The sequence below is a fragment of the Leopardus geoffroyi genome, chromosome C1 (assembly GCF_018350155.1).
Source record: "Leopardus geoffroyi isolate Oge1 chromosome C1, O.geoffroyi_Oge1_pat1.0, whole genome shotgun sequence".
NCBI classification, from domain to species: domain Eukaryota; kingdom Metazoa; phylum Chordata; class Mammalia; order Carnivora; family Felidae; genus Leopardus; species Leopardus geoffroyi.
Genome location: NC_059328.1, coordinates 65,638,560 through 65,655,434, shown reverse-complemented (window position 1 = coordinate 65,655,434; position 16,875 = coordinate 65,638,560). Strand labels below are relative to the sequence as shown.

Below are 16,875 nucleotides of genomic sequence, written 5' to 3'. Positions count from 1 at the left end.
ATAAATTTCATATAATAAAAAAAAAATAAAAAAAAATAAAGACTGAATGGGTCAACTAGGAAATTAAAGAAGGGATTAAAAAATACATGGAAGAAAATTAAAATTAAAACACAACAGTCCCAACTGTTTGGGATGCAGCAAAGGCAGTCCTAAAAGGAAAATACATTACAATTCAGGCCTATCTCAAGAAGTAAGAAAGGTCCCAAATACATAACCTAACCTCAAACCTAAAAGAACTAGAAAGACAGCAGTAAAGAAAACCCAAAGCCAGCCAAACAAGAGAAATAATAAAGATTAGAGCAGAAATAACAATATAGAATGAAAAAAAAAACACAAAAAAAACAGTTAAACAGATCAATGAATCTAAGAGCTGATTTTTGAAAGAATAAACAAAATTGATAAACCCCTAGCCAGACTTCTCAAAAAGAAAAGAGAGAGGACCCAAGTAGATAAAATCACAAATGAAGGAGGAGAGATCACAACCAACACTACAGAAATACAAACAATTATTAGAGAATACTATGAAAAATTATATGCAAACAAACTGGAAAATCTGGAAGACATGGACAAATTCCCAGACACTCACACACTACCAAGAATCAAATGGGAAGAAATAGAAAATTTGAACAGACCCATAACCAGTGAAGACTGAATCAGTTATCAAAAATCTCCCAACAAATAAGAGTTCTGGCCTACATGGCCTCCCAGAGGAACTCTACCAGACATTTAAAGCAAAATTAATACCTATTCTTCTCAGCTCTTCCAAAAATATACAAATTGAAGGAAAGCTTCCAGACTCATTCTATGAATCCAGCATTACAATCAAACAACAAAATAAAATAAAATGAATCCACATTGACAAAGAAGTCAAATTTTCACTCTTTGCAGATGACATGATACTTTACATGGAAAACCTGAAATACTCTGCCAAAATACTGCTAGACTGATACATGAATTCAGCTAAGTTGCAGGATATAAAATCAATGTACTGAAATCAGCTGGATTTCTATATGCCAATAATGAAGCAACAAAAAGAGATATTAAGGAATCAATCCCATTCACAATTGCACCAAGAACCATAAATACCTAGGAATAAACCTAACCAAAGAGGTGAAAGATCTGTATGCTGAAAACCACAGAAAAATTATGAAAGAAATTGAAGAAGACACAAAGAAATGGAAAAAAACATTCCATGCTCGTGGATTGGAAGAACAAATATTGTCAAAATGTTGATACTATTCTAAGCAATCCACACATTCATTGCAATCCCAATAAAAATAGCACCAGCATTCATCACAGAGCTAGAACAAATGATCCTAAAATCTGTATGGAACCACAAAAGACACAAAATAGCCAAATAATGTTGAAAAAGAAAACCAAAGCTGGAGGCGTCACAATCCCAGACTTTGGCATGTATTACAAAGCTATAATCATCAAGACTGTATGGTATTGGCACAAAAACAGACAAGTAGATCAATGGAATACAAAGAAAACCTAGAAATGGACCCACAAATATATGGCCAACTAATCTTCAACAAAGCAGGAAAGAGTATCCAATGGAAGAAAAGACAGTCTCTTTAGCAAATGGTACTGGGAGAACTGGATAGCAACATGCAGAAGAATGAAACTAGACCACTTTCTTACACCATACACAAAAATAAATTCCAAATGGATGAAAGACATAAATGTGAGACAGGAAACCATCTTTGACCTCCACCACAGAAACTTATTTGACATGTCTCCGAAGACAAGGGAAATAAAAGCAAAAATGAATTATTGGGACTTCATCAAGACAAAAAGCTTCTGCACACCAAAGGAAATATTCAACAAAACTAAAGGCAATTGACAGAATGGGAGAGCATATTTGCAAATGACATATCAGATAAAGGGTTAGTACCTAAAAATATAAAGAATTTACTGGGAGGAACCAAGACAGCAAAACAGCATGGAAGTTTTTTTTGCATCTTGCATCCATGAAAAACAGCCAGATCAACACTAAACCCTCCTGCACAACTAGAAAACTGATCTGAGGATTAACACAACAACCTGCACAACCTAAACTACAGAACTCAGCAGGTACATGGCACGGAGAGGTGAACTGGAGGAGAGAGAAGCCGAACAGGGCAGGGAGCTGTTTTTGCTTATGGAGAGAGGACAGAGACAGGGGGAGAGAATGGGAAAAGCACCCCCCAAAAGAGCAGCTGGAGAGAAAGTGGAAAAGTGGAAACAGCTACTTTTAGACTGAACTAAAAAGGGAGAAAGGAGAAAGTAGAGGGTTTAAATTCCATTAAGACTCTATAAAAGGGGGGGCACAGAGTCTGAAATGCCGCAGCTCAATATCTGGCAATGCTCTAGTCAGAAGGGCTAATTCCCAGGACAAGAGTGGGCTCCGGGAGACCCTTGGGCCACATGGGGAAAAGTAGCAGTTCCACTGCTTGAAGAACATTTGGTAGAGGCTGTGCAGCCACCCAGTCCCAGCAGATCCCAGAGAACAACCACATTCACTGGTGCTGGAACAAGGTTGTTAAGGGTGAAGACTGGTGCCAGATGTGTGTTGTGATTTTCCATAATCCCTGAAACGCTGCTGCTATACAATCATGTGAACTTTTTCTGGGGCAGGCTGGCACCCAGCTGCAGTCTCTGGGCATTGGCAGCAGTATAGCACTGCAAACGTTCCTGGGTGGGGCCAGCACCTGGCCATTGTTCAGTGAGACCCTCCCCCAGAGGATCTGAATGGGTCAAAGCCACAGTCCCTCAGAAATGGGGGATTGGGAAACACAGCTGCATTGGAGATAAAACTCAGGAGGGAGGTGCCACCTGGCAACCTGATGGCTTGGTCACAGACAGTGAAAAAGCGGGGAGTGGACTAAAGCCGGAGACAAAAGATGGGTGCACGATTGCTGGTTGGGGAGAGCACAGAGTTCCAATACTAGAGACTACATAGCTATGTGATGCCATTTTCACGCCTCCAGCGCATGTGCATGCACACCTACAAGTGCCACAACAATCCACCCCAGTAAGCTAAGCAGTGCCATGTAGTGGAGAATGGAGCCATTACACTAAGCCCTGCACAACTGGACCAAACTCACTCTTCAGGAACACCACAAATCTCTTCGCCTGCTTAGTTTATGGACTATAAACTACTTCATAGTTTGACTTCTAGGGGAAAATGATGTAATTTCAACTGTATTTCAGTCTGTTTGCTGGTCCACCTATTCGCTTTTCTTTTTTTTTTTTTTTCTTTTTCTTTTCTTTTCCTTGAATACAGAGAGAAAAAATTGATTTTATTTTCAATTTTAGTAAAAATGTTTTTCTTTACTTTTTCTACTGTAATTTTTACCTTTTTGTAAATTTTTCAAATTCTATTTTACTTTCATTATTTCATTTTATTCTTTTTCATTATATTCATGTTCTCAAATTTTCAAACGTTTTCCTTCTTTTTCTTGTTTTTCTTTTTTTCCTTTCTTTTTTTTTCCCTTTTTTCTCTATAAAGCTCATTTCAATAACCAGACCAAAACACACCTAGGAACTAGCCTCATTTATTTGATTTCTGTATGTGTGTGTGTGTGTGTGTGTGTGTGTTGTTTTTAATTTTTTAATTTTAATATTTTTCCTTATTAATTCCTTTCCTTCCCTCAAAATTATGAAATGAAGGAATTCACCCCAAAAGAAAGAGCAGGAAGAAACAACAGCTAGGGACTTAATCAACACAGATAAAAGCAAGATGTCTGAACCAGAATTTAGAATAACAATAATAATAATACTAGCTGGGGTCAAAAATAGATTAGAATCCCCCTCTGCAGAGATAAAAGAAGTAAAATCTATTCAGGATGAAATAAAAAATGCTATAACTGAGCTGCAATCTCAAATGGATGCCATGGCGGCAAGGATGGAGGAGACAGAGCAGCGAATCAGCAATATAGACTCAAACTTATAATGAAGCAGAAAAAAAAGAGGGAAACTAAAAAAGAGCACAATTTAAGAATTAGAGAATTCAATGACTTGCTAAAAAGGAACAACATCAGAATCACAGGGGTCCCAGAAGATGAAAATACAGAAAAAGGGGTAGAAGGTGACCAAATCATAGTGGAAAATTTTCCTAACCTGGGGAAAGACACAGACATCAAAATCCAGGAAGCACAAAGGACTCCCATAAGGTTCAAGAAAAACTGACCATTAGCAAGGCATATCATAGTCAAATTCACAAAATAGTCAGTCAAGGAAAGAGTAATGAAAGCAGCAAGGGAAAAAAAAAAAGTCCTTAACCTACAAGGGAAGACAGATAATGTTTGGAGCCAAAGAAACTTGGCAGGCCTCAAAGGAGTGGCAGGATATATTCAATGTGCTGAATCAGAAAAATACACAGCCAGCAATTCTTTATCCAGCAAGGCTGTCATCCAAAATAAAAGGAGAGACTAAAAGTTCCTCAGACAAATAAAAATTAAAGCAGTTCATGACCACTACACCAGCCTTGAAAGAAATTTTAAGGGGGACTCTCTGAGAGGAGAAAAAATGAAAAAAAAAAAAAAAAAAACACCAAAAGCAACAAAGTCTAGAAACGCCCAGAGAATGCCACCAGAAACTCCAAGAAACATAATGGCAATAAAGAAACTCTACAAGAAACATAATGGCAATAAACTCATAACTCTCAGTACTCACTCTAAACGTCAATGGATTAATGCTCCAATTCAAAGACATAGGGTAACAGAATGGATAAGAAAACAAGAGCCAACTATATGCTGTTTACATGAGACCCACTTTAGGCCTAAAGACATCTTCAGATTGAAAGTAAGGGGATGGAGAACCGTCAATCATGCTAATGGTTGACAAAAGAAAGCTGGAGTAGCCATACTTATATCAGACAATCTAGACTTTAAAATAAAGACAGTAACAAGAGATGAAGAAAGGCATTATATCATAATTAAGGGGTCTATCTACCAAGAAGACCCAACAATTGTAAACATTTATGCGCCAAATGTGGCACAGCCAAATATATAAATCAATTAATCACAAATATAAAGAAACTCATTAGTAATAATACTGTAATAGTAGGAGACTTCAACACCCGACCCACAGCAATGGACAGATCATATAAACAGAAAATCAACACGGAAACAATGGCTTTGAATGACACACTGGACCAGATGGACATAACAGATATATTCAGAACATTTCATCCGAAAGCAGCAGAATATACATTCTTCTCTGGTGCACATGGAATGTTCCCCAGAATAGATCACATATTAGGACACAAATAAGCCCTCAACAAGTACAAAAAATATTGAGATCATACCATGCATGTTTCCAGACCACAATGCTATGAAACTCCAAATCAACCACAAAAAAAAATTAGGAAAGGTAACAAATACTTGGAGACTAAAGACCATCCTACTAAAGAACGAATGGGCCAACCAAGAAATTAAAGAGGAAATTAAAAGGTACATGGAAGCCAATGAAAATTGAAACACCACAGCCCCAAACCTCTGGGACACAGCAGAAGTGGTCATAAGAGGGAAGTATATAGCATTCCAGGCCTTCCTAAAGAAGGAGGAAAGGTCTCAGACACACAACCTAACCTTACGCCTTAAAGAGCTGGAAAAAGAAGAGCAAATAAAACCCAAAACCAGCAGAATACAGGAAATAATAAAGATTAGAGCAAAAATCAATGCTATTGAAACCAAAAAAAAAAAAAAAATAGATCAATGAAATCAGAAGCTGGTTCTTTGAAAGAATTAACAAAATTGATAAACAACTAGCCAGTTTGATCAAAAATAAAAAGGATAGGACCCAAATAAATAAAATCAAGAATGAAAGAGGAGACAGGGCGCCTGGGTGGTTCTGTTGATTGAGCAACTGACTTCGGCTCAGGTCATGATCTCATGGGTCGTGAGTTTGAGCCCCGCACTGGGCTCTGTGCTGACAGCTCAGAGCCTGGAGCCTGCTTCAGATTCTGTGTCTCCCTCTCTCTCTTCCCCTTCCCCACTCATGCTCTGCCTCTCTCTATCTCAGAAATAAATAAACATTGAAAAAAAAAGAATGAAAGAGGAGAGATCACAATGAACACAGCAGAAATGAAAACAATAATAAGAGAATAATATGAGTAATTATATGCCAATAAAATGGGCAATCTGGAAGAAATGTATAAATTCCTAGAAACATATAAACTACCGAAACTGAAACAGGAAGAAACAGAAAATTTGAGCAGACCCATAACCAGTAAAGAAATTGAATTAGTAATCAAAAAATCTCCGAAAAAACAAGAGTCCAGGGCCAGATGGCTTTCCAGGGGAATTCTACCAAACATTGAAGGAAGAGTTGAGAACTATTCTCTTGAAGCTGTTCCAAAAAATAGAAATGGAAGGAAAACTTCCAAACTCTTTCTATGAAGCCAGCATTACCTTGATTCCAAAACCAGACAAGATCCCACTAAAAAGGATAACTACAGACCAATTTCCCTGATGAACATGGATGCAAAAATCCTCAACAAGATATTAGCCAACCGGATCCAACAATATATTAAAACAATTATTCACCATGACCAAGTGGGATTTATACCTGGGATGCAGGGCTGGTTCAATATCCACAGAACAATCAATGTGCTTCATCACTTCAATAAAAGAAAGATACTCTCAATAAATGCGTAGAAAGCATTTGACAAAATACAGCATCCTTTCTTGATAAAAACCCTTAAGAAAGTAGGGATAGAAGGATCATACCTAGAGATTATAAAAGCCATATATTAACGACCCAATGCTAATATCATCCTCAGTGGGGAAAAACTGAGAGCTTCCCTGTAAGGTCAGGAACAAGACAGGGATGTCCACTCTCACCACTGTTATTCAACATAGTATTGGAAGTCTTAGCCTCTGCAATCAGACAACACAAAGAAATAAAAGGCATCCAAATTGGCCAGGAGGAGGTCAAAATTTCATTCTTCGCAGATCACATGATACTTTATGTGGAAAGCCCAAATATTCCACCAAAAAACTTCTAGAACTTATCCATGAATTCAGCAAAGTTGCAGGATATAAAATCAATGCACAGAAATTTGTTGCATTCCTTTACACCATCAATGAAGCAATAGAAAGTGAAGTCAAGGAATTGATCCCATTTATAATTACACCAAAAACCATAAAATACCTAGGAATAAAGAGGTAAAAAATCTATACACTGAAAACTATAGAAAGTTTATGAAAGAAATTGAAGAAGACACCAAAAAATGGAGAAAGATTCCATGCTCCTGGATAAGAAGAACAAATATTGTTAAAATGTTGATACTATCCAAAGCAATCTACATATTCAATGCAATACCTATCAAAATAACACCAGCATTCCTCACAGGGCTAGAACAAACTATCCTAAAATTTGTATGGAACCAGAAAAGACTCCGAATAGCCAAAGCAATCATAAAAAAAAAAAAAAAAAAAAAAATCAAAGCAGGAAGCATCACAATCCCAGACTTCAAGCTGTACTACAAAGCTGTCATCATCAAGGCATTATGGTACTGGCACAAGAACAGACACTCAAATCAATGGAACAGAAAAAGGAACCCAGAAATGGACCCACAAACATATGGCCAACTAATCTTTGACAAAGCAGGAAAGAATATCCAATGGAATAAAAACAGTCTCTTCAGCAAGTGGTGCTGAGAAACTGGACAGCGACATGCAGAAGAATGAACCTGGACCACTTTCTTACACCATACACAAAACAAAAAACAAAAAACAAAAACAAACAAACAAACAAAAAAACCTAAAAATCGATGAAAGACCTAAATGTAAGAAAGGAAGCCATCAAAATCCTTAAGGAGAAAGCAGGCATAAACCTCTTTGATCTTGGCTGCTGCAACTTCTTACTCAATACGTCTCTGGAGGCAAGAGAAACAAAAGCAAAAATGAACTATTGGGACCTCATCAAAATAAAAGCTTCTTCACAGCAAAGGAAACAATCGGCAAAACTAAAAGGCAACTGACAGAATGGGAGAACATATTTGCAAACGATGTATCAGATAAGGGGTTAGTATCCAAAATCTAGAAAGAAATTATCAAACTCAACACCCAAAAAACAAATAATCCAGTGAAGAAATGGGCAAAAGACAGGAATAGACACTTCTCCAAAGAAGACATCTAGATGGCCAACCGACACATGAAAAAATGCTCAACATCACTCATCATCAGGGAAATACAAATCAAAACCACAATGAGAGACCACCTCACAGCTGTCAGAATGGCTAACATTAACAACTCAGGCAACAACAGATGTTGGTGAGGATGCAGAGAAAGAGGATCTCTTTTGCACTGCTGGTGGGAATGCAAACTGGTGCAGCCACTCTGGAAAACAGTGTGGAGGTTCCTCAAAAATTAAAAATATAATTACTCTATGACCCAGCAATTACACTACTAGAAATTTATCTAAAGGATACAGGAGTGCTGATTCAAAGGGGCACATTCACCCCCAATGATTGTAGAAGTACCATCAACAATAGCTAAATTTTAGAAAGAGCTCCCATGTCCATCAACTGATAAATGGATAAAGAAGACTGGTATATATACACTATGGAATACTACTCAGCAATGAAAAAGAATGAAGTCTTGCCACTTGCAACAACATGGATGAACAACATGGATGGAAACACAGATACCATATGTTTTCACTCATGTGTGCAATTTGAGAAACTTAACAGATGACCATAGAGGAAGGGAAGGAAAAATAAGATACAAACAGGGAGGCAAACCATAAGAGACTCTTAAATTCAGAGAATAGACTGAGCGCTGATGGGTGTGGGGTTGGAGGGGTGAAGATAAAAGGTGATGGGAATTAAGGAGGACACTTGTTGGGATGAGCACTGGGTGTTATAGGTAAGTAATGAATCACTGGGTTCAATTTCTGAAGCCAAAACTACACTGTATGTTAGCTAACTTGACAATAAAATAAAAACTTAAATTACACTAAAACAAGAAAGAATATGTATGTATGTATGTATGTATGTATGTATGTATGTATGTATACATATACAAACAAACAAACAAACAAACAAAAAGCCTTTTCACACTAATTAAAAAATTACTCTTCCAGGGAAGTAGTGAAGGTATCTTGATCTCTCTCATAAATCAGTATCATTACACTTTATGCATGCCCCCCACACACACCCATCAACACACACTAACACACAAGTATACATATGTGCACATACATAGTCTTGTACAACAGCTTGCTGGAGAATTTTATCCAGCAAGGTCCTCCTTATCTTGAGGACCAATCAACAATTCCAAATTCTGTATGCAATATTCTCAAGGGCACCTATCAAGTTCATATGTGTTATATGTCTATCTGATCAATTAAATTGTTGGAAGCCATTACAGTGACATTTAACATAAAATTTTGTGTACCACCCTTTATTATTTAAAATATTCCCTTGTTATCACTAAGATGAAGAATGTCTGCAAAGCAGATAGCCTCTGGTCTCAAGAATCAATGAAAGCAAGTCGGTTTGCCTCCATTAAGATCAAAGATCAAAGAACGGTACAAATATACAAACAGACGTCCATAATAACAAGTCCAAACAGTGTACAGGGGTAGCCTCAAGGTTGGTGCATGAGCCTTGTAATCAGAAAGACTAGGATTCAAATCCCGGTATGGACACTAATTAGTTTCTGACCTTCAATTTTCTTACCCAGTCTGTGCATCAGTGTTCTCCTCTGTAGGATTCAAATACTAATACTGCCTTCATAGATATGTTGTAAGGATTAAGTGAGAAAATTAGGTAAGCCATTTGGTGCAGTACATAGTAAGCATGTGTTTAAAAGCTACTATTTCCTGATGAGAATCATTCACGATGGATTCTAAAATAAACCAAACAGTTCTTATCTAGATAAGATCTTCAAGATGGTTAGTGAGTTACTGGCCAGGTGCCATTTTACCCTCTTTCCAGATACCCAGATACCTTGATAGTGTGATTTGCAAAGCACCACAGAGCAAGGCAACATAAGTCAAAATAGCCAGATATTCTACCAGACAAGCCCAGCCCTTAGGGAAGAGTCTAAGGAAAGGTTGGCAAAACTGAGTGTGGGATGGAGCTTTCAAAGTGAGGCAAATTCACTCAATAAATAGTTACAGGACACCCGTGCCAGGCACTGTTCAGAGCTGAGAGTACAGCATGGATGAAAATGGGCAAAAACTCTCCCCTGTGGAGTTCACACTGTAGTTCAGGGAAGCAGAAAATAAACAACTTAATTAATAAAATATAAAATATATAATATGTCTGATGGTGATATGTACTATAGAAGGAAAAATCCAGCAAGGCATGGGAATAAACAGAGCCAGGATGGATAATACTCTCTCAAGATAAAGCAGAAAAACCCATGCATTACTCCATCAATATCAACTCCCCTGGCCCTTGATCCACAAGTAACTGCAGATGACCACACCATTAATTAATACTCAGTAACTATTTTTTGAGTGAATGACATGTCTCAAGAGAAAACCAAAATCTCGAAAATAAAGCAAACTTTACATACTTGTGTCAACTAGGTAGAATTAGTGTCTGGTACACTTAAACACTCAATAATAGTTGTTGCATAATTCAATGTCTTAGCAAGTAAATGAAAGGATTACAGGTTTTCAGGAAAAGCAATCACAGCTCCATCTACAGAGCCAGGCTGTGTTGTATAGTGACTGCAACATCTATAATTTGAATAACATGTGCCTGGTTGCTCACCCATACCTGGCATTCCTCTAAGTACTTTATATAGATTATCTCCTTTGAGCCTTTCAATAATACTGGAGATTCAGGAGAGGAGCCACCCAGTAAAGGAGTTATGAAAGACTTCTCTCTTGAGTGGTGCCCTTCCCTGTGGAAAAGTGCATCCTTATCAGTCAATAAGTTGGGTCCTGAGTCAACTTCAGAACACTGATTCTGATCACCAATCCATCAGGTGCTCTTCAAATTGTCAAACACTGATGTTCACAGTCTTTCTACCCAGCTGCCAGCTCTTCTCAGCAAACCACTGTTTCTGATAACCCTCCAGTCCAGACTCAGAACTTAGTATCTTTTCTCTTTCAATCATTCTATTGGTGTTACCCAGCATTCACTGTATCCAAACTCTAGAAGCAATAAGAAGGTCCATAAGTTTACAAACAGACCAAGAAAAAAAGCTGAACACTTTATTTTTTTTATTTTTAGAGAGAGACAGAAAGAGTAAGCAGGAGAGAGGGGCAGGGGGGAAGAGAGAGAGAGAATCTCAAGCAGGCTCCACGCCCAGTGCAGAGGCCAACAGGGGACTTGATCCTACGACCCCAGGACTATGACCTGAGCTGAAATCAAGAGTCAGACATTCAATCAACTGAGCCATCCACGTGCCCCAAGAAGGCTGAACACTTTAAAGTGAAAGAAAGAAAGCAAAGTAATGAACTTGCCCTGTGATGCAAACAACAGGTGCAAGAGAGGACTGAAGACTTTGATTCATACGTTTGGAGGATGATTTTGATTCCCAGGTTGGAGAACCACTCAAGTTGGGAGGACAGAGAGGTCCTGCAGGTTGGTATAGGCAGCTTCACATGGCTGGGAGAAGAGCTAGGTGGAACTGTGTTCTGGCTGCACAAAAGAAAACCCCCAAAAATGAGCCACAGGGTGAGCCTTGTCAGCAGCTGCTTGCCAAGCAAAAGCCAGTCCCAGACAAATCCAGTAGAACCCATGCCTGCCAGCTGGATCCCATCTTCAGTATTTAGGAGATGAAAATCAGTGCTGATTTACAAGAAGTCAGAGCTACCGAAAACCCAAATGCTAATTAAGAGAAAGATTAGATTTACCAGGAAAAACAAGTTACTACAGAAGTAGGGATGTAACCAGTTCTGGGAACGAACAATGCCCACTTCATACTTTTTTCCAGTGTTTTAAAAAGAAAGAGGCAGCATTTAGTAAGGAAGTGGAGGCAATAGTGCAGATGCACAAAGGAACAGAACTGGAGGGAGGGGGTCTCATGCCCCTGTGCCATATGTGGTCCAAGTTCAATGCTAATCTGATCCTGTTGCTCTCCTGCATATACCCTTCAGCAGCCTCCCACTCCCCTTCAATTAAAGCCTGAACTACTTCACCTGGCCCATAGAGAGTGGCAAAATCTGGTCCTCTCAGTGGCTTTATCTCACCCTTCACCTCTTCCTCACATATATTCTGAACTTCTCTCATGTCCTCACAGGTGCCTCCATCCCCCTAGCCATTGGGTCAGTGCATGGAACACTCTTCTCCTTCCTCTACCCATTTTCATCTGGCTGCCACCTGCTTATTCTTCAGATCTCCGCTTAAATATCATTTCCTTGAAAAGGCTTTTCTTACCTTCCTCTAGGTTAGATCCCTTGCTCTGTTCTCATAATCCCTATATTTCCGTTTCCATAATACTCATCAACTTTGTGATTAGTACTGATTTATTTATCAGTCTTCCCTTGTAACTAGAGACCTTTGTAAGTGCTCATGAAACACCTGTTAAATTAATCAATTGATTGAAGTAAAATTTATTTTGTGAACCTAGATGCTTCTTTCTCCCTGAATTCTAAATTGAAAGAAAAAAAAACTTTAGGAAACATCTCAGGAGAGAAGAAAAAGGACAATTCCAGCAATTTAGGCTTTATGATCATTCCATACATTTCCTCGCTAGTATGTGCCCCCCAAAACACATTCTATATAACTACCTTCCCACCTATCCCTTCCCTTGCACCCAGATATATTATCTTTCCTCTTTCTAATTTATTATCACTTTCATTCATTCAATGAACATTTATAAAGCAATTTCTGTGTGCCTCATACCGACTCTAAAATTTTTGTTTTCAACACTTCCCAGTTGATGATTTAGGAACTGACTGTAATAAAAATGCAGGTATAAGCAATTTCCTTTTATTTCAGGGGGTAAAAAAATTGGAATTCAAAAATATATTTAGTGAAACCTTAAGGGGAAATGTTATGAATCTGAGTTGATGGCAACAGAGAAACCAAGATGAATTGTCTTAAACTTCATTATTTCACTGGGTCACAAGTTTTTTAAAAGTTGGATGTTGTTTCAGACATGGTTTTATCCAGAGCTTTGTATAGTCACCAGGCTCTGGCTCCTTTGGGATTCTCTGGGCTCTACTCAGCTTCCCAGATCTCACTTCTTCCAATACACTGGCAGAGAAGCTCTTCACTACCTCACACAAAAGAAAAAGAAAGCCTTCTTCCCAGGAGCCCCGGCAAAAATAATTCCTGCCCATCTCTGTGGCCTGAATGGGGCCAGATGCTCATCCTGGAACCAGTTAATGATACACACTGTTTGGTTTAAGCCCATCAGGGGCCACGTGTGGAGCCAAAAATGGTGTGCATTCCATGCTGGCTGCACAGCTAAGCAAAGTAGAACATATTCCTAAGGGAAAAAAATGAAGGTTATTGAAGAAATGAAAAAATAGATCCCAAAGAAGCAATCAACAGCTGCTTTTCCAAAGCAGCACTCAAGATTTTCCCCTTCACATGAAAAAATATGTCACAATTCCTGTGTAGCTTATAGAATCCCCACTGATTAGAATTATAAAGAATTATACAGATAGAACACAATCCATCTCCCTCATATTACAGCAGTTAGGGCTGGGAAAAGTGAAGTAAACTGTACCCAGGTTACACATCTAGTTAATGCCATTGAAAGGAACATAACCCAGGTGTTTTTATTTTTGATTCAACATTCCTTCTTGTATGTCAATACTACACAATCAGGGCAAAATGAGACCATATGATGTGTCATTTCTGTTATTCTCTAAACATAGAGTTTATTTGCAGAGAGAGTATGTTTGTTGGGTTTATGAGAAGGGGGTAAGTAGGAAAGATGAAAGAATGGAAAAGAGAACAATTTTAATATCTTTTTAATTTTAACTCACACAACTTTCTAACACATATATTGACCCAAAAACAAGAACTTTTCTCAGAGCTGAGATAATTTGACACTAGGACATTGGCAAAAAAAAAAAAGAATACAGTGCTCACTTCAGGAGCACATATTCTAAAATTGGAAAGATACAGGGAAGATTAGCACAGTCCCTGCGCAAGAATGGCACGCAAATTCATGAAGGGTCCCATATTTAAAAACAAACAGCAACAAAAAAAATCAATATAATAACAACAATTAGGTTTGTAAATCATGGTCCTAAGGCTGGGTGCCATTTGGAGAAAAGATAGGTTGCTGGCTCTGTTCTCAACAGTTGGTGTGTTTGAGACCTGCCAGATAATGTCCATTTGTAATGAACTTGATACAAGGAGGGACTCTTCAAGGTAAAGAGAAAGAACTCATGCTAGTCAATTAAAAATCACAGAGCAACCTGTGCCCTCTAGCCTGTGAACTCTCCTCCAGATCACAGAACTGCATTTCATTTTCAGGGCAGACCAGCTAGCATGGGCTAGCTTTGGGAGTGGGAAGAATAAACAACAGATAACCAAAAGTGCCCTTCTAGAGCTTACCTGGCAAATCTATCCATAGTATTCACACCTCCTCCAGATATGGGGGCAACAGCACACTTAGAGAGTACTTGTCTTAAACCATTATTTACCATTAGTACCTCAGTAGGAATTAGTTTAATTAAAATTTTGCTCACTTTGCTGCCCTACTGCCCTGTCCAGACTGCTCCTAGCTTCTCACCCTCCTCCAGATCTTGCAGTCCACACTCACCTTCTAAATATAAGTTGAATTGTGTAATTACACTGCTTAAAACACTTTGACAAATTCAAGTGTTTCTAGAATAAACGTTGCCTTGTTAAGATGATCCACGAGGTCCAGAACCCACTACCCATCATCTGTCCTTTGCTCTCACCATCCAGAGTCCTGATGCCACCTCCCAAGATACCTTCATTTTCATTCCTTCTTTCCCCTATCCTAGCTGTTTTCTCCACTTGGAAAGCCCTTCACTGCCTTGACTGTAGAGCACATCCTGACTAGGTCATAAGTCCCAGGGAAAGATTATCTCTCCTCTCAATTTCCCTAGATAATTTCCCCTTCAACATCCCCTATAACATTGTAGTTAGGTTTTTTGTTTGGTTTTTTTTTGTTTGTTTGTTTGTTTGTTTGTTTTACCTTTTGGTCTCCTCCATTGAGTTGTTAGCCATTGCACAGAGTAGATGCCCAGTTAATGTTTGTTAAGCTGGACTGAAATCAGTCATTTAATCTATCTCTTACCTTCAAAGCAGAATCAAATCACACTTTCTTCCAAAATACGTCTTAAATTATCCTAACTCTAGGTTCAGTCTATGTCTTGAGTCAATCTAGTTATTCCCTCTATTTAATGCCAAAACTACAAGTGCAGCCCCAAAGTCAACTCCCAGGACCAAGTGTGAACTGAGCCAAGAGATCTTTAGGTAACTCTAGTCCACATTCAAGAGCTTAGCATCACCCACCTTTGCCCACTAATCCCAACTTGCATTTATTTGTTTGTTTGTTTGTTTGTTTAATAAATACCTGAAAGCCTACTTTTTGCTAAGCCCTATATTAAGTACAAAAGAAACATGGATAAAGAAGTTATGAACCCAACCCTCAAGGAGACCACAGTCTCAATGGGGAAGGTGGGAGGTAAACAGGAAACCCTGTTACAAATCCTCTATCAGATCCTGCCCAATCCCCAGTCTGTCTGCTTCATTTCTTGTCCTTGTGATTCTTTTTGCCTTGATTCTTATTCCAGAAACCTCAACTCTCTTTCCAGACTGAGATCTTTCAATCCTACTACCGGGATAAAAGCTTTGTCCCTAGATTTCTTTTCCATGTAACCACCCCTTCTGCAAGCCACTCTTGAATGAGAGAGGAAAAGGTAACTTCTTTACAAGGTCACTGATCCTTTGTATCAGGACTCTGATGTGGCTTTCAAGTCTAGCATCTAATATTCTTTAACCTTAAAGTGTATAAGATCCAGAAAAGCCAAGATGCAGAACAGCATGGAAGTTTTTTGTGTGTCTCACACCCATGAAATACAGCCAGAACAACACTAAACCATTCTGCAAACATAGAAAACTGATCTGAGGATTAACACAACAATCTGCACAACCTGAACCACAGAATTCAGCAGATACACGGTGTGGAGAGGTGAACTTAGGGAGAGAGAAGCCACAGAGGGAAGGGAACCACTTTCGCATGCATAGAGAGGACAGAGACAGGGGGGTGGGGGGAAATACGGGAAAAGCGACCCTCCCCAAAAGCAACTGGAGAGAAAGTAGAAAATTGGAAACAGCCACAGGGACTGAACTAAAAAGGGAGAAAGAAGAGGGTTTAAATTCCATTAAGACTGTAAACAGGGGGAGCACAGAATCTGAAACTCTGCAGCTCGATACCTGGCGGTGCTCTGGTGGGAAGGACGAATCCCCAGGAGCAGAGTGTGGTCCAGGAAGTTCTCAGGCAACATGAGAGAAGCGGTTCCACTGCTGGAAGGACATTTGGTAGAGGCTGTGAGGCCACCTAGGCCCAGCAGACCCCAGAGAGTGGCCACATTCGCTGGTGCTCGAACAAGGTTATTGGGGGTGAAGCCTGGTGCCAGATGTTTGTTGTGATTTTCCATAATCCCTGAAGTGCTGCTGCTAAACTGTCTTGCGAACTTTTTCTGGGGTGGGCTAGCACCTGGCTGCAGTCTCTGGGCATTGGCAGCAGTATGGTCCCACAAGTGTTCCTGGGTGGGACCAGCACCCAGCTATTGTTCGGTGAGACCGTCTGCAGAGGGGCGGAACAGGTCAAAGCCGCAGTCCCTCAGAAGTGAGGGGCCAGGGAAGGCAGCCCCATCTGAGACAAAACTCAGGAGGGAGGTGCTGCCTGGGGCTTGGTCACAGACAGTGTGGAAGTGGGGAGTGGACAGAAGCCAAAGACGAAGGATGGGTGCGCGATTGCTGAT

General features: G+C 39.3%; 1 non-coding gene across 1 annotated transcript; it reads left to right on the top strand.

The window, feature by feature from the left end:
* The first annotated feature begins 13,991 nt into the window (after window positions 1-13,991).
* LOC123600129 lies at window positions 13,992-14,098 on the top strand. The gene has a single exon (XR_006713508.1). It is a non-coding gene; the product is annotated as a U6 spliceosomal RNA (small nuclear RNA).
* Window positions 14,099-16,875: the final 2,777 nt, after the last annotated feature.